Source organism: Manacus candei, unplaced genomic scaffold, assembly GCF_025592945.1.
Source record: "Manacus candei isolate 608988 ecotype Guabito, Panama unplaced genomic scaffold, ASM2559294v1 h1tg000065l, whole genome shotgun sequence".
NCBI lineage: Eukaryota > Metazoa > Chordata > Aves > Passeriformes > Pipridae > Manacus > Manacus candei.
Genome location: NW_026138113.1, coordinates 4,679,639 through 4,698,722, shown reverse-complemented (window position 1 = coordinate 4,698,722; position 19,084 = coordinate 4,679,639). Strand labels below are relative to the sequence as shown.

The following is a 19,084-nucleotide window of genomic DNA, read 5'->3' as shown; positions in this document are numbered from 1 at the left end:
AGTTCAATGACTTCTGTATGGTTTGTTTCCCCACTTAAAAATAATATAGCTCTGAGAATTTAGAGTGATCTTTGTCCTGTGGTTTGCTTAATATTGTGAGTTTATGTTTTTCTTATTTGTTCAGAACTATTTGTACTTGGATTATTAATCTATAACTAAATGTTACCCTCTGTGTTCATCCTGCTGACGATAACTGGAATCAGACCAAAGCTGTTTTCCTTAAAATTGTGCAAAGCATGTTTATTGGCAGTTTCTTCTTCACTTATGATCTTTTTGGAATCACGTCAGAAGGGGGAAATATTAGCTCAGAGCAGTATTAGTACCTATTAGTTCTACCTTTTTACAGCCGGAAGCTTTGGATATTCTGCCTAAACAAAGCCTAAATGGGAATGCTGTCTGTCTCTCTCAACAGCAATGATTCAAGTAGAGAATCTGTACTGTCACTTGAACAATTATGTCACTTGAAATGAGCTATGGCCAGTCATTGTCTGAAATCACTGTGTAAATATCATCAAACATTTGTAAGGAAATATCTTGTATCACAAGGAACTGGTGAGGAAATGAACCCAAAGGCACTGTGCCATCTCCAGGTTGTCTCCACCTTTCCCTCCTCCAGGGTTCCTCAGAGAGGGCACTTCAGCCTGGTCACAAAATCTGGAGCACTTTGCCTTTCCTTGGACTGTCTGTGCCACTGGCTGTAGGGGTGGAAGTCCTTCTGCCAGTGAGAGCTTCCAAGCCTGCCTCAGAGTCATTGCTAGAGTCTTGAACTGTGCACAGGCAGGATCACACGTTTGATCCGCTCGAGTTGTACAAAAGATTCCAGGCTCAGGAGTTGTTCGAAAGTTTGTACCTAAAAACAAACAAACCAAGCATGATGCCATAAGAAAACTTTTGTTTGGGTTAAGACTTCAGTTTTAGATGCTGTCTGCTGTTCTGAAAGGTTGAACAAATGAAAGTTAAAAAAAAAAATCTTACTTATCATTGGTAGATTGAGTTCCTTATCAGCCTCATGGCATGAGGGCTACACAGCTTCTCTGCTGGTACTGTCACTGCAGTGTGTGCCATTGTTAAAAGCAGCCTTAAATAAAGAGGTTATAAGATGGATATTTACGTAGAGGTAGAGATCTATATGATAAAAATATGAGATCCTTAATGAACATGTAACAGTTTGATGTTAGTCATATAGTGTGTTTTCCTTTTCTTTTTCACTACAATAGCATGTGAGAGATGGTATAAAACAGAGCACCTCAGCTTCCTAAAAAAATTAATCCAGTTTTGAACATCTAGAAGCACAGAATGCTGAAAAAAATAGAGGCTGTGTGCAGAGTTTTCAAACAAATAGAGGGTGGCACACACTCCTGTGAGTCTGCTTCGTTGGCTCAAAGTGTGTCACGTTATTGGTAAACCTTTCAGCTCAGGCAAAATTTCTCCTGCCATTAGAGTTTTTCTGAGTAATCTGTATTATCTGATCTTTAAAGGCTCTCCACTGACTTGAAGGAGAGTGAGGAACTTCTGATGCTATGGTTCAGATATCAGACATTCAACATAAATAAGCATTAATCTGTGATAGTGTAAGTGTTGGAGGTTCTTTATGGGTGGAAATCTTGCATACTCTTTTTCCTGACTGTTGTCACTGTGAAAGAGTATGGACAAATCTGTTTGGATAAATTTTCCTGTCGTATTTATCTTGAAGTAATCAATCTTAAAAACATGTTCCTATTCACGTCCTATCACAAATTTGAGGGAAATTGAAAAAAAAAAATTACTTACTCACATTAAAGTTAATGCAGTTGGAGACTTTCATCATAGATTCTAACTTATCAAGAAAATAGTTTGAAGTGTAAAGAGAGTTTGATGACTTTATCAAAATCTTCCTAATCATAACTGGCATCTTTTAAAGGGCGGGTTCCTGCTAAGTGGTCTGTATAGCACCACTGATGTGCAAAACAAGAAGTAAAAATGCCAGAGTTCCTCCTCCTCTCATTTTTCGTGGTAAGTGGTCACTCTTTCATATTTGCATAATGTATAAGTTTGGTTCTGAAACTCATTGAAGACAGATCAGCATTTTTTAAGAACCCTGTATTTGATGTCTGGCAAAATGTACATTTAAACTAATATTCACCAGTGTGTACATACTGGGTGAAACCCCTTTGTCTTACAAAATATGATATAAATAGTAATTTTTATTTCAGTAACACAATAAAAAATTACTCCAAAAATGTCGGGGATGGGGTGGGGGAACAACTGTGTGAAAAGAGATTAAGTTTTATGTGCTACTTTAGATGAAGTTTTATTTAATACTTTTTATTGTAAACTTTTCAATGCAAGTCTGCAAATTTCATCAACCATCAAACAGGGACTTAAACAGAAACTCTCTCATGATTAATAGCTATTTTAGATCAACTTTTGACAGATTTATAAATTAATTACGTGCATAAATAAGTGGGAGAGAAGGCACAAAAACAAGATGGCTATGTTATATTGTGATTATATATTTATGCTGACCTGGACCAAGCAGACTTCCATGTACTTACAATTCTAGTAACTATTTGGTTCTGTTTTTAAAACAAATGCAGCATAATTGCACTAGAATAAACACAGCCGATTTGAGCTGCATAAATGTAATTCAGATCATGGCTCATTATGTGATAATGCAATAAATGGCGTGAAGATGTATCAATATGTGTCAAAAATATTACAAAAAACTTATTTTTGCAAACAGAAATAGGTGTCTTAAATCACGCTGAAAATAGGACTGCACAAACCTTTTTAGTTCATTTAGTTCCCCTGAAAGGGTTAATTTCTAATTGTTTTATTAGCAATGCAACAAGCTAATAAAAATGGAAGCTTGTACTGCTTCGTAGCCGAGGCCTTCATAACGTGCTCAGAGCCCTTTAGTTCTGCTCTTGTTTCTGTGTAGGAATCAATACCACAGGCAGCAATTATGTGGTGGTGTTTTTTGGCTAAAATTCCCACACATCTGGGATAAACAGATATTCTATTCGAACTTCCTCTGTTAACTCCACCAGTTTCCATGGAATGACTCTCTATATGCTTGTTAAGTAAATGATTGTTATAAGACTATGGAGACATGGTCGATCAAATTAACCCCTTTTGTCCAGCCTCCAAAATGGTTCCCTTCATTTGCCTAAATTCAGCTGCTTTGGGGAATTTTTTCAAGCTTGAAGGACTCTCTGGATTCATCACATTAACAAACTGTAACCTGAGAAGAGGGTCTTTGGAGCAGCAGGACTTCTTTGGCCCCCAATTGTTTTGCTAATCAAGATTATTGCCACTATTGAGATGTGGAAAGATAGCCTAGCTGACAAAATTTGTCAGCTTCCCATGAAATAGTTCTGTCAGTTTAGTCAGGGTGCCGGCTAATATTAACATATAAATGAAGTCTCTCCCCCTCACCCCTTAATAGATGCAGAGAAAATATAAACACACACACAAAAAACCCCTCTGTGCTTAAATCAAACAAGCTTCTTTTCTCAGCTCTAGCCCATGTCCCTGGAAATCCTGTGAGTAGTGGAGCTAAAGGGAGGGGGGAGGGAAGTAGAATTTGCACAAAACTACTTTTAAGCCATAAAGCAGCAAAGCCCCACTCCCTGCTGATAGCAACAGGAGATTGATTACGCCTGCAAAAGTACAAATGGTTGCCTGAATGCAAGTGGCAGACCTCCAAAGCAGTATGCTCTATGTGCTGGTTTTACATTTTACAGCAGAGGACTTGGATACAAAGTGGAAAAGTGGAACAGGGGGTATGAAAGAGTTATCTTTGCCCGGAGGTCAAACCCATGAGAGCAGTCCCTGCTGGTCTCAGAGCCGGGCCCAGGGGGATAGCAGGGGCAGCCTGGGCTCGGCGCTGCCATCGGCCCCACGGCACCCACAAACTCAATCCCTCAGCACCTGTTTTCTGCCTTTCACTCTGTTTTCTCATAATCAGAATACATATCGTATTTTTCAGCTGACCTACAAGGTGATATAACCTAATGCTCTTTCACCCACTTGCACAAATTTTGCGTTACTTTGTCAAAAGCAAATGCCTTGCATCATTCTGGCGGCAACTCTTTCAAATCCCAGCTGTACCAGACCATAAAGAAGTAATTCAAACTTGCACTCATTTTAACTGTAAGTGGATCTACTGAAAGTTCTCTTCATCCTTTATCCTGATTTAAATATAAATAAATAAATATCTCGTGATATTTGTAATCTGCAAGTCGGCAATATTGGCCTTTTGGTACTAAATTAGCCCTTGAATGGCAACTGTGCAGCAGCTTTGTGTAGTTAGTGTACCCATCGGAGATGACTCTTCTAACAAGTTCAATAGGCTTTGCAAAGCATAGCTTTAAATAGAAGAAATCCTTCAATCATGATTTGTTCTTGCTTTATGAGAAACAATCAGATTATTCCTTTGTGCTGAACTGTGACAATACTCTAAAGCATGAATGAAAACTAGAATATATGTTCCCTCAGTGGATTACATCAGCCTTCTTGATCATTAGGCTAACATGAAAAATAGATTTAATGTCTAAAATATCTGTCACTGAAGAGAATATTAAGAAAATTACTTGGGAGCAGTTCGTGGGAACTTCAGAGGTAATGAGTTAATGACAAAGCACAGTATTTGTTAAGAAGTTCAAAGCAGATCATTCCTAAAGAGTTCTAGGTGAGTAGCTAAGCTTCCTATTTCATAATTTCTGAAGTTGTCATACAGACTTGATTTCAACTTCTCCAAAAATGTTGTGTAAAATATTGCATTGTTTGCCCAGAATGTGGAGCTAAAGAAGCATTATCCAATAGTGTCATTGGTACCTATTGCCCCGAGTTTAAAGGGGCTTGCAGTGTTCATGCTCCTACCTTTGATCTGAACTTTCTCAACTGAGAAAAGTAACTGGGAGCCACAATATTAAGTATTGTTTGCAATAGGACAGAGTTAATAAAAATTCAGATCTCAGAATCAATGTGAATTTCCTGGATTTCAGTTGTAGCTCAGGGAAGGTTGATTCCATTGAATCCTGCTCCCTCTTGTACTCTGGCCCCTCTCCTGAAGGGTATGAGATGGGAGAAGGCTGAGGAATATCTTACTTATTACCCAACATGCAGTGTGTTGATGTTTTTGTACAAATGAATGAGTTGTCTTTGCCCCAGGGAGTTCCCAATCTGTTATAGCTTTTCATTATCTGTTACAGTATCAGTTCATCAAAACATATCTATTCTAAACTTTAGGTTCGTTCAGCTTTAGACCCTCTCACAGTCTGACTTCTGTTACAAGCATCAAGTTTAAAACTTTATATCCACCTTTAAATAATTAAAAGAGTAATATTGACCAAAACTCAGTCTTCTGCTAAACAGCTGTCTTTCAGGCCAGTGCCATCCAAAACTCATGTAAAGTTTCCAGGAGTCAGCAAGACACACTTGACCATGTGCATTGAAACCTCAGTTTACTCTGCATGGCTTTTGCTCACGTTTATTGCTGGTCACACTCCTTCATTTTGCACCTGCAGGACTTGTCAGGTATATAGTGCCACTAAGAAAAAGAAGTCCTGCCCGAAGGCAAGGGTGTGGAGCTTTCCTCCACTGTGGCAACTGCCCAGCTTGCAGACTTGCCTTGGAAGGGGAGCGGAGTGGTGCTTATAATGGAGCCCTTCATACCTCGGAGAGAACAGCTGCCTCACACTCCAGTGCACACAAACAAAACACCTGCTCAAACCAGAAAAAGCAGTAAGCAATGAGACTGGCTATGTGATGGATGTTGTTTAGACTTTCTCTTTTATCTTTTTTCAAATGTTATAACATGTTTTTTCAACATTTTCAACGTTTTGAAAAATTGTGTGGTTTTGTTTGTAGAAACATTTTTTCTTCTCTTTTTGAGGAATATTAAAAAACACTGCCAATATTTTGCTTTTCATCATTAGTAAAGATAAATCTCCATAAGGTTGGTTTGGGTAAGCATCCTGCAGGTTTGGCTACCCAGCTTTTAGCCTTATTTCAAACTGTATCACATTAACTTGAATACAAACAGCCCTTCATTCTTTCCTACCCTTTTACAAGATATTGGACAGATACTGAGTTTTGCCTAATGTGGTGTTTTTCTCTTGTATGTTGTAGATATGAGGGTGTATTTCTTGCACACAGTAATATAGACTTTCATCTATCCTATTGAAGGGGCTTTTAGTGAAACTTCAAGGGTGCATCAAGGATCTTTGTAAGCAAAATGGCATTTTGACATTTTAATTTTAAGACATACTTTTCAGTGTATCAGGCTGGGAGACAAAAATGACTCTTCAGGAATGGTGTAGAGATAAGTAACTCCACTGAAAATTATTATATGACACTGATTAAATGATGATGAGCTTATATCATAGTATCACCAATAACATACTGTAACTCCTCACTTGTGTGTTCTGTTTCACACAGATTCATCCTTGTTTCTGATAGATTTCCAGCATTTTCAGCTGAAATGCCCATCAGGGCAGGGAAGCTCTCCATAATGGCTGTTGTCATATGGCAGCTGTTATCATTTGGACTTTGTTATACAAATTTATCATCTCCACCATTCATAATAAGCCTGACTGATGCCATAAAACCCTATACTGCCACCAACAATAATTGTCATTCTATTTGGAAGTCACAGAAGAGAGATTAAGGACTTAATGTTTAAATTTTAAATGAAATATTCTCTCACCATTATGGGTGGTCTCCTTCCCAAACCTTGGTAGGACAGTATAGTAACTCTACCCAGTGCTATTGCCTGAACTAAGCATTTAAAAAAAAAAAAATTGTCTTCAGTGCTGTCAACCTTTAAATGTTCTAAGTTGAATATGCACATAGACTGTATACATCAATCAAAATAAGTTTCGACTTCCCTTTTTTATTTTTAGCCTTGTCCTGAATTTTATTGGACTGACTAACTCTAAATAATAAGCATAACTATTTTATTTAACCAAGGGAAACGAATGGGAACAAGTTCCAACTGACAATGGCTCTCTGCTGGAACCCAGAGAAGCAAATGCAAGCAATGCAGTAAGGAAGATCAAACTTGTTACACTGCTGATATTCTAAGAGTTTGAACTCAGACTCCCTGCTGACCTCAATTTTACAATGATAATCATTTCCTAAAATGTCTTCATTTTGTAAATGAAGCTGTACCTCCCTCTGAAGCAGGGGTTTGCAAAGATTAAATCATTTACATTTCAAAGTGTTCATTTTTTTGCCAGTGTGAGAAATACTCAAGCAGGAAAATGAGTGCTCCTTTTAATTTTTGAAAGCTGGGAGAGCATTCATAGTGAAAATAATCACAGCCTATTACAGCAGCCTTGCTTGCCCATTCCCACTTCAAAAGGATGAGCCTATCTTTTCCCCGCCCAGCAGTGAATGACCACTTAAATGAGTGATGGCTTATTAATACTATGACTCAGCCTCTTCTCGATAAGGAGAACAATAAGGGGTCAAAGCTTGAGCATCCCTTACAGGAATTAATGAGAACATGTTGCTGGTAATTTGGTCTTTTGGAGATTACATTTAAATTAAAAGGTTCTTGTGTCAGGCTTAATGGTGAGACCAATGTTGTCACTATTTGAAATCCAGAGGCTGCATTTTTGTCCTTTCCACCTGTATAATTTCACTGTCTTTATTAAGGTTGCCTTGGGGGTTGGACACCATTTAAAGAAAAAAAAAATCAGAGAAACTGACAAAAGGAAGTTCTCAAAAAGTAACCCTAAAAAATTGCTCATATTTATTTGGGCACAGTGTTGTTTTCAGAGCCAGGACATGTTATTACAAAAACAATGAAATGCACATATTTAAGATATGTTGCATTAACATTTCTTCATAAGACCTGGAACTGATTCATTTCCAAAGAATGAAGCTATGTGAAAAACAATTTACCAGGCAGAGGTATTTGTGTAATGGGGGGGGTGCTTTTCTTTGGTTCTTCATCCTTCTTTCCATTAAAGACTTAGCACCTGGAATGTCTGGTTTTATCCTTAACTTTTTTTTTTTTTTTACATTTTATTATTGATGTTGAAATTGTTGTTTATGCTTTGAAACAAGAAACACAATGGTGGGATCAAAGTTGTTTAAAGGAGTTAACATGACTTATATTGTTGTGTATGTTATTAACTACAGCAGAGAAATTCAACCCACAGCTTTTTTATTATCTTTTTCTTGTAGTTGTGAAAATACTGCATGTAGCATCTTTTCTGACCTGAAACCAATGAAAAGATGTTCTAGGTAGGATTACAAATATAAACCAGTGTTCATTCTGCTAGCTAGTGCATGGTGCATTGCATCTTCAAGGCACTTTTAAAAATGTGAATTGACTATTTATAAACATTTCAGTCATAATCCTGAGGGAAAGTATAGGTAGTACAATTCAGCTGTTTTCTCATTGTGCAGTGGCAATAAAAAATGTGGAAAAATGTGCTATATTATTATAAAAATAGGTAAAGTATAAACATTTGAATTGTTATGGTCTTGATATGTTATTTCCTATGTATCTAGAAGTCATATAATAATTTTCTTTTTTTTTTATCTTCTGCTAAGGTGATGTTACTAAATTTGTTGGAGAACTCCTACAAATCTTGAAAGATCTAAAACCGATACTGTGCTCTAAGAAAAGCAAATATGATTGTGCTGAGATTAGTTGAAAACTTACAAAAAATTAATGGAAGAGTATTCATATAGAACATCAAGCCACAGAGAAGATTCTCTATTCCAATGTAAAAAATATTTAGATTTGCACTGGAAAATGGAAAAACGGGTTCCAGCACAAGCATACAAAATACTGAATAATGTCCTAATGAACCCTCCTTATTAGGCATTAGCTCAGCCTTTGTGTGATTCTTGGGGAAATAAAATGTCATTTTGACCAATAGTGTCATCAAATTAAGAATTCAGAAGGTGCAGGGAGGCTAAGTATGTATGGTATTATGATGGCAAGAGACACTGAATTGTTTAAATCCTTCACTTGTCTGTAAAGATGCCTAAAAACTTATTAGTTGAGAAAGTATTAGTTAAAAAAGCACTAGTTGAGTGATTAAAAAAACTATGAAACTTGCTTTTCATATGACCTCTAAACCTTCTAGGTTTTAAGGAATTAGAAGTCTTCCAGATCCTTTACCATGATCCTTGCTTGGGCCCCAGTGATGGTTTTGGTCCTTTATTTAGTCAGTTAACCATTGATTACTCTGTGCCTACTCATGATGCAATAGGCTTGTACATATTGCTCTTACCAGGGGCAATGAAAGCTTGTACCATTTGGAAGTATAACATATGACTACTCCATAATCAGGAGAATATTTCATGACTTGGAGTCTTAAGCAGCCCCTCTTTGCTATGCCATAACTTTTAAAAAGATTGTGAGCCACAGCAAGGAGGAAGAGTTGTAAAAAGAGGGGACGACTGGGGAGTCCCGTTTAGTTGGTGCCAAGGAGAGGGGTTGGCAGCCCCCAGCACTGGGCACTGGGAAGATGGAGCTGCCTGGAACTGCTGCCAGCCAGAGCCTCCCTGGGGGGTGGCTGGCTTGATGCAGAGGACTCTTGTTTTGTGACTAGTGACTGACTTATTGTTCCTGAGAAAAGTGGCAACAAGCCAAGTAAAAGCCCTTTTTGTCCTTTACTCCCAACAGGGGACTTGGTAGTGGTTTGTCATGTGCCTGGGCATAATCCAGGCAAAGTCCCCATATGCAATTAAAATAGATTTTGCTACTGTATGTGTTTCTTAGGAAGTGGTACTCCAAGTTACGGGTACTGCTCATTCTTTTATTTAATATTTTTGTCTGATTTCAATGCTTAATTTTCTTGGGGATTGTTTTTGTCTTTTAATCAATACTCATTTCTCAATATCAGCACTCTTTTAAATAATTCTGATGGAGTATACATTACATAAAAAGAGATATAATTTATAAATAGTGATGTCTATGAGTAGCCATCTCTCCTTAATGTAAATTCCAATATATGTCATGATCAGAAATCTCCAACGTATAGGTTTACCATTTAATAAAAGTATTAGCAGCACATACTTAAATCTCACAGATAAATTATATCCCTTTTGAACTGTCATCACAGTAGTTTGTCATTATTGTTCTTTATGCCGTTGTAGCCTTTGTTAGACTTATATTTGTAATTTTAAAAGTTATTATTATCATTTTTTAAGGTACTTGAATGTAGTAGACCTAGTGGTACCAGAAAATCAGTCTTAGCTGTTAATCTGTAGCTGATGTAAGGTTTTGTGCTGTTTTCCACAGTTTGAATATTGTGTAAGAAGCTATAGTGGAATATAGATATCTTAGATGATCATGATAGATATATATGGCAGACAGAGTCTCACAATTATTCATGCTGAGTAGTGGTTCTCCAGTAGATTATTTCTGTTAAATCCAGTGGAACATTACAGGAAGGCAGGGGCTGTGCAGTGCAATTTAACAGATAATTTGTTTTAGCTGCCTTTTCTTGCAACAAATCTATGTTTTGTAGTGCAATATTAAGAAACATTTGAGAAAAAAATGTTTTCTGTCAGAAAAATATCCTGTTAAAAACAGAAAGGTTCATACAATGCTTTTAGGTTCCTGGAAAAAATATAATTGCATCCAGATTACAGTGATTGGTCTAAGACAGTTGCCTCTGTAATAGAATACACAATGTTGGGATTATCCCCTCTTATGTTAAAGCACGTTTGGCTGCTGTAAATATTTCTACAATATTGTAGAAATATTTCTGCAATAATTCTATGTTATCTCTGCATAATTGTAGAAACTCTATATTAAAAAGTTAATAGGAGAAGTTGAGGAAATTGATGCAGAACGTATCTAGAAGGTGGTTAGACTGTTCACCCAGAATCTGCAAGTGGGGAGGATATTGCCACATCCATGTGACTGCTTTTTCATTAAAACCTTAAACCATTCCCTTTTACTCTTGTACAGGTATATGGACAGAACTGGTGGAATGTGAGACTCAGGGGATAAGAAAGATGTGGCACTCGATTCTGCTTTTTAAAGAGTATCCTAATTGTAAGTATCTTCAAGAGTTGTTTCTTATAATTTTAACAGCCCTATCTTGCTGTGTAATACCATTAATATGTACCTAGTGCAAGGTATTGCAAGAAGCATTCCTTTTTCTTAAGGGAGAACCTTATCCTGATTGCTTAACAGAACTCTTTAATTAATGAAATGGTGCTGCTTATCACAAAATCAGCTTTGTTCATGTTTGCATTATTGTAGCTTCAAAATGCTTCCTCTTTATCCATGGTTCTTTCCTGATGATATTGGAAGTAGCGTGGTTCCCAAAAAGATGTTTTAGCATTTCTCTTCTGAGTAATTATGAAACACTGAAGTACTTTCTATTGATTTAGATTTTGTATCTCATAGGTCCTGATCCCTCAACAGAAATATTTAACAGGGGAATGTCTGGGAGTGGTTTATTAATGAAATGTATATAGTCTAGAATGTAGTGCACTGTTGACAGATTCAGTAGGAGTCCCCATCTGACCAGTCAAGACTGGCAGTGTAAAGCACTCTGAGGGCAAGGTCAAGCACAAAGCAGAATAATTTAGGCCCATTTACCTATGTAAAATTCCTGCATAACTGATTATATTTCCCTTCATGCAAGGAGAAATGCAACATACTCTCAGCTGTCATCTGCTAGGGAACCATCTTCTGGAACACACAGCCAGTTTGACTGTGGGACACTTAGTCCAGGTGGAATTTCTCCAACTTGCTGGAGTTAAATTGTTGCCAGGATTGTGTCCTGCAAATAAATAGAGGAAAGAGATAGTCCTGCTGGAGACCTGATTCTCAAAAAAAAAAAAAAATTTTTAAACAAATGGCATTTCTGAGAAATTAAGTAAAATGTTTCAAGATAAAAGAATGTTTGAGAAATTGAGTAAAATGTTTCAAGATAAAAGAATGTTAAATATAGCTAGAAATAAGAGAGCCATATGTTGAAAGCATATCGGCTTTGAAACCATGCACTTAACCCTGGGACTCAACAAGATCTCACATTTTAAATAAAAAATTTAACTTCCTGAAAAGATAAAGTTCATTCATCTTGAGGGTAGCCTAGAAAAAAAATAGGGAAACGTAATCTGTGGAGAAACCCTTCACTTAGATAAGCATCTTTGACATTAGGAAAAAAGAATATAATGTGTAAAAATAAGATGGGTTGTATCCATTCCTAAAGAGCTCTGTTGTTACATTTGTACATCAAAGTAGGATTAGGGTTATTTTCTGAGTGGTTTTTTTGGCTAACAAGTACATTATCTTACAAAACCATTGCCAGAAACATAAAATCTTTGTTCAATGGGAAAGAAATGCACCATTTTAGCACTCCTATTTGAAACATTATACAGAGTGCAGGCTGTTCTAAGTTCAATGCAAGTGTTACATAAATATACCCATTAGAAATTTGGTCCTCTAGAAGGAGTTTGTTTGGATGCTTCTAAATAATATTGATAAATGTCAACATTTGAGCATAAGACAGTATGCACAGTTTGTCCAACCACCATCTATGTTCAATTGAATTGATTTTATTTCTTACACAAGCTGAGTTTTCATCCCGGAATAAGTTTTCCAGTAACAAAAGGGCAGATCAGGAAATGTGTAAAATGGATCAGTGCCCAAAAGACTAAGTTATACATCTATTCTTGGAAAAACATGAGGACATGATGTCTTAAAAAGAAAGGCATAAATTACAGAACATAAATTCATTTGAACTTGCATGTTGAGCCGCACTGTCTCTAGAAATCCTCAGCATGTTACTGACTGTGACACGTAGGCTCTGCTTTGGAGGTTGTTACCTTAGACAGGGAGGGCCAGTGAGTGCCATTGGAATAGAGTGGCCAATTTCCCAGGGATTTTACTGATTTTCATGGAGGACTCAATAGTCTCAGTGTGTTGGCATGAGAGGGTGTTCCATCTTCATTGGAGCTTTCTTTCATTCAAGAGGCATTCAAGTTCTTGCCATTTCGGACACATTTGAAAACACTTTCCAGGTAAAACTGTTGAGTTTACATTCCTTGTTTCAAAGAACCCACATGTTGTCTGTGCCTGCACAAAGTAGTCTGACACCCTTTTAGAAATCAGGTTTACCTTTTCCCTTTTGTACAGAACACTTCATAAGCCCCAGTAAAACTGCAGCCATGGTGGAGAAACAACACGTGGTGCCAGTGGTAACAACCTCTGAGAAACAAGGAAAATTTAAGGAATTAAGAGTACAACAATCTCTGATAAAACCTGCCCAGTTATTTAGTATCATAAATGCATTTTGGAACAGTGTCATGTTCATTATATACATTAAAAGAAGCAAACACATATTTGATTGTCTCATTAAGAGCAAAAGTTATATTTTTCAATAATGTCCATGGCACTGGATCCAAACTGTTAGAGGACTGCTTGAATAAATGCACTGTGTTTTCATGATGTATGCTTTCTCTAGAAGTTACCCTACCTTCTGATGATTGAGTCTAACCCTCTTTAACTACTTTGACAAGATTATTGCCTGAAGTAACATTTTTAATTAGCATTCTTGTTTGTTTACGTCTAGAGATTGAGGGGGAAAATAACTGAAAGCTTTGGAACAGCTCTTGAGTCTGCACTTGCTCTAAGCTGGAAGAAAATAATTTTTAGTATATGTTTAAAATTATGTAACACATTTCAGATGTTGGTTCCGATTACTGTTGAAATGACATTCAAATCTGGGAGTGTTTCTCGCTGGTTTTGTCCTTTTAAAAATTTCCACTGTGCTTTTTTTCATCTTTAATTAAATTTCAATTTGTTTTATAATAGCAATTAAAGTATTTACAGCAAGAAATCCTATCCATTTGCAAAACTGCAATAAATTGTAACATTTTCACAAACAAACAAACTTTGTATAAGGTTTGCAAAGTCTTTTTCCTGTATTTGTGAGGCATTGAAGGGTAGATCATCAGCTGGTATAAGTCACTGTCATTCACTGGAGTCAGAAGAGCAATTTTGATTTACAGCAGTAGAATTTGGCCAATAATCTAATTAATATAATCAAAACCATGTACAGACACCAGAATAAACAATACCAAACAGTAAGGCAAGTAACCTATCTTACAATGAAAATAAAATGAATGTCCCAGGCTTCTTAAGTCACTGTTTCATTACATAGCTTTGCTTTCTATCATCTTTGATCTCCTTCATTTCATTAGAGCAAACTTCTCGTTAGAGGCATGAATGTCTTCCTATGAAATGGATCTCACTTTCAACACTGATATCTACTGACTTTTTCCAGTTTCAGCTTTAGTCTTTTTATACAGTACTTAAGAAAAAAAAAAAAAGCAAAAAACGAAACAAATTATTACATCATAAGTAGAGGAACATATGGCACATCCAAAAGTGAGTACACAATAAATATGTTTCTAATAAATACTTTGGTGCTGAGTAAATTACAGAAGAGAGCAGACAATAAACCACCATTCTGCTATTTATGCCTTTTCTTAGCATGGTAGCAGTTATTAAATTAGTTTAATCGTAGCCAAGCAGTTGAGGTGCAGTAGCACTGCTTATTACACCAGCCATTATCATCTCACTGTTACCTTGGGCTTTCCTCATCTGTTTTGTATCCACTGTATTGCTCAGATTCATAGCTTGCAAGCTTTCTTATGTTATATAAAAAATGGGTATATTTGCATGTCACAACTGGGCCTTGATATATGATTATGGCCTTCAGGGTTTTTTCAAGAATATATACTGATTATAATAATTTCAGGGCAATGGAAAAAACTCATTTAACCTCAGGATAGAACACTGTGTAAAAATTTTACCCTGTTCAGCTTGTATTGATTCACAACTGCACAGAGAAACAGAAGAGAGAAAGCTTAGAAGAGCATGCCCACTACATACCAATTTTAGCAATGGTTGTACCCACAGTAAATTCTACAAAGTTAGGGCATTTTTTTCATTAAGTTATACCAGTTTAATTGTGGGTTTTGTGAATTCTGAGTATTAGGATGAATCAGGACATTTTCAGTGGGCTCCCTCACCTGTAATAAAAGTAATGGAAGACCTGCATTTTGAAAAACTCTGCATTTGGGAGCAGATTCTTATATCTGGACAAGTGAGGCTTCTGTAAATACACTGTCCCATTACAGTTTTCTAATTAAAGATCAGTTACAGGAAACAGTAAATTTAAAATAGTGGTGACTATATTAAAAAATCCCGGGGAAAAAGGAGACCATTGAAGATAAGGAGGCAAATATCCTATTAGAAGAAATAGAACTAAATGCTCTATGGTGACTCTAAAGCGTTGTGCAAGTATTCACAGTGGGCTATAGATGAGAATATGAAAAAGATGAGTGTTCTAACATCAAGGGGTATGAATGACAAACAGATGCTAAACAGACAAATGAGCTATGGCTGAAGGAGGCCAGTGCTGTTGTATGCTGAGGGAAAAGAGAGGAGAGGAAGAGGTGGATAAAAAAAAATATAGCCCCAGAGAAAGCTGAAAACCATGCTGAGAAGTAGTCTGGAGAAGATCACAGGAAACAGCTTATGGAATTAAAAACATTTGGGAAATTACAGCACTTAGGAGGAATTAAATATAAGAAAGTAATGGTCATCTATGAAAATAGAAACTTCAAAAAGGAAGGGACTGCAGCACAGAACCTGGAGGAGAAGAGCTAGAAAATGAGGAGATATGATCTCAGCATGAATAAAGAGACATGCTAAGGACCCTGTGCAACGTATCAGTCTCTAGGAAGACCTTTCATGAACAGTTAACAATAGATTTTGGCAAGAGAGAGCAAGGAAATGTCTGAGAGACAGGCATATCTGACTGAAGTGATGGTCTTACATCAGTCCCATCATGACTGGGAAGAATGTGTATCAGATATAAATAGCATCTTAATTTATTTCAAGTGGTTATAACTTGCTTTTCACTGATACTCCTTATTGTTAATTTGTTAAAGATGCTGGAATATATAGATAAATATAAGCATAATTTACAAAGTAATGTAAATTTACATTGAAAGAGAAGTGCTAAAATTGTGCAAATGTATTTTTTATATTCCTGATGAATTAACCATATTGAAATTATTATTTTCAGACTCAATTCTCCCATTAAGCCAGTGGAAATATTTGTCCTGTATTCAGATTTAAGAAATGGACCCAAGCATAGATAAGAAAATGAGTTCATAATGAGAACAGATGCTACAGAGACAAAAGATATCTTTAAAAATCGTATATGGCTTAATCCCATGGCCATTTGCTGTGTGCATTTACAGTCTAGCTTTTAAAAGTATTTAACAGTTGTTCCTCTCAGCAGTGCAACATGTGTCTGATTTAGGAGCTGCATAGTCAGTGCTCACCTCCCTGCCTCTGTCAGCCAGGTAACTTTTCTGTGTGTTTGCCAGACCATTTCTGTACCAAAGATGGTATGAAGTTTCATGGGAGCCCAAGTTTCATCTCATTTCCTTTGTGCAAATACTTCCGAGGTGCAGACTGCAGGATTTGAGAATCTCATTGAACTGGACAGGAATGAGGCACCTCAGTACCTTTGTAGGTCTTGTTCTAGCCTAGAGTTTCATGAACAGGGCCTACATCAGCTATTGCTTAATACAGTGCCTTTTACCACCATCAGTATGGTACCCAATTTTAAGTGCTTATTTATCTGAACAGAGCTTGCTTGTTAATTTGTTAAAAGTTTTGAGAGATATAATCCCAGAGCTGGTTAGGCTAATGTAGAGTAACTCAGCTACTACTCATTTTTTTTTCTTTCAAAATTATCCAGAAGGTGGGAAAAGTAGTTTAAAATTACTTTAAGAATGGGTTCCAGATCCCTCATATGTTGGGCAAAAGGGATGAAACCCACTGGGGAAAGGGGGGAGTGACCAGCTGTGTTTGGAGAATGCAAGTTTTTTCAAACTATGGGGATGTGGGGGAAAAAATGCTTTAATTGTGGGTTCTGTGAATGATGATCCAAGTGTGCCTAAGAGCAGAACCTCAGACTCCTAGTGGAAAAAATTCTTGAGTATGTGTGTGTTTGATTTTCTACATGCCTCTGAGGTGATTGCCAAGAGAGAGCTTTTTACCTTTTGGTTTTGTCCATCCTTGCCTGAGATTACAAATTGGTCATACCATAACAGCTTGTTTTAAAGTTACAAAGTCATCAAATGCTTCTGTAATCATAGTAATAGTCATATCTTTCAGTTGTATTGCAAAATGGCTGTGTAAACTGAGCATCTATGTAAAATACATGAATGAATTCAAGAAATTTAACAACCGTCAGAGTAATGAGAAAATTTGGGGAAAAATAGAAAATCACATGAGCTACTTAATTCTTCCATTTTAGAAAGTGAAGGTGTTACAAGTTTGTCAGGGAGACTGTTACAGTGATTGATTTAAAGTTGACCCAGATATACTGCTTCAGCAGGGAGCACAGTTTGGAAATGTGCATTAAACGCAGTTGATAGTGGAAATAGTAGGATCAGAATATGAAAGAGAGAAGAAACCAGAGTCAGAGGTTCCTCTAAATTCCATATGGCAGCAACAAGTGTGAGGCAAGCTAAGCTTACCTCACACAACAGAAGTCTCAAGTGTTGAATGCCAAGTTAGACCCCAAAAATAACATTTTTTTCCTCATTTGCTTCAGCAGAAGTTTAGTAACTGTGCAGCTGGAGAGACAAGAGGAAATGAAACAGCAGCATTTCTCAGAAAATTTAAAGATAAGATGCATGCGTGCTAATCAGCCAGTGTTTATGTCCTCCTCCTTTGTTTTTCCCTGTCCACTTTCCTGAGTTAGAAGGGTACCCTCAGGGTTCTGGCAGAAGGAGTATTCAAAAGAAAAATACAGCTGCTTTCCTTAGAAGTTCAGCCAACTTTAGTGCAGCTACAGCCCTTACAGAGTGGCATCTACCTATCCTGAGGAAGCTGAAGGTTGTTTTACTCCCAGGAGAACATGTTCTACCTTATGTTTCTTCGGTATTTTTCTTAATCCATTACTACTTGCAACTTTGCTTCTGGGTAGTAAGAGCTCATTACAGTGCTTTTGCCTTGATGATTCAGAATCCTGAAATTAAAATAACGTGGGCTCTAGGATTTCCACCAGCTGTGCTGAGATTGTGGCTCTTTTCTCTTTCTTAACTAAAATACTCTACATGTTCCAGTTTCAGGTGACATGGAAGTCATCTTGACCTTGAGCTCTAGAACTGTGAACAATCTTATCTCTACTTAACCTGCAAAACCAACAGATATTTCTGGGCAGAGAATACAAAGCTACAGGGGCCAGCAACATGACAAATGGTATAATATGTTAATTAAATCAGCATAGTACAATACCATTGTGTTCCTGGGTAGCCTTTTTCATTTTGAGCACCTCGACATGCACTCCAAATTTTTATGCAACCTACAGCTTAATTCTGTATTGATAATATTAGAAGTATTGTTTTTACAAATTTTACAGGATGGTTCTTTTGTTCTATACATTCACAGATTAAGTACAGAAGAGGTAAAGAATGAGGATTTCTAAGCCTTTTGAATTTAACTTGTTTTGAAACCACATCTAGTTACAATATTTTTTTCTGTATGGATTTAATATTTTTTAAATACTCCATGGTAATGGGTTCTGTGCAGGTGATACTGTGATGTTTCTAAAAGTAATTGTAATTGTAATCCATTAAAGTCTAGCTAGTGCAATATCTATCTGGTAAAGTCTGGGATTCATGAGGCTACAAAATAATTATTAAGATAATAGTGTAAAAAATGAGCAAAACCAAATTGTATAATATTAGCTTTGATAAATTTTGTTCCATAAAATTAATTTTTGAAGTAGACATTTAGTAGGTTGAGCATATGAGTATCCACCCTACAAAAGTATATTTTCTCAAATTAAAAATATCTTTCTTACAGAATTGGCTACAAGTGCCTTTTCTTATCTCTTATGGTTTCCAGTACTATGTAAATTCATAGCTCAGAGGAATGGTGTAATCCCACATAATGAGTTGCATGATATACTGAGCCAGTTTTAATGTATCTTAGTTTGAGAGAGGATTTTATTACTTTTCCCAAATATTATTTTGTTTTTTCAGCATTATCATAAAACCTCATTCATATAACATTAAA

General features: G+C 36.5%; 1 long non-coding RNA gene across 1 annotated transcript; it reads left to right on the top strand.

Annotated features, from left to right (window-relative positions):
- The first annotated feature begins 219 nt into the window (after positions 1-219).
- LOC127479235 (uncharacterized) lies at positions 220-18,812 on the top strand. The gene is made up of 4 exons (XR_007907510.1): positions 220-590; positions 1,901-1,992; positions 10,928-11,014; positions 18,130-18,812. It is a non-coding gene; the product is annotated as an uncharacterized LOC127479235 (long non-coding RNA).
- Positions 18,813-19,084: the final 272 nt, after the last annotated feature.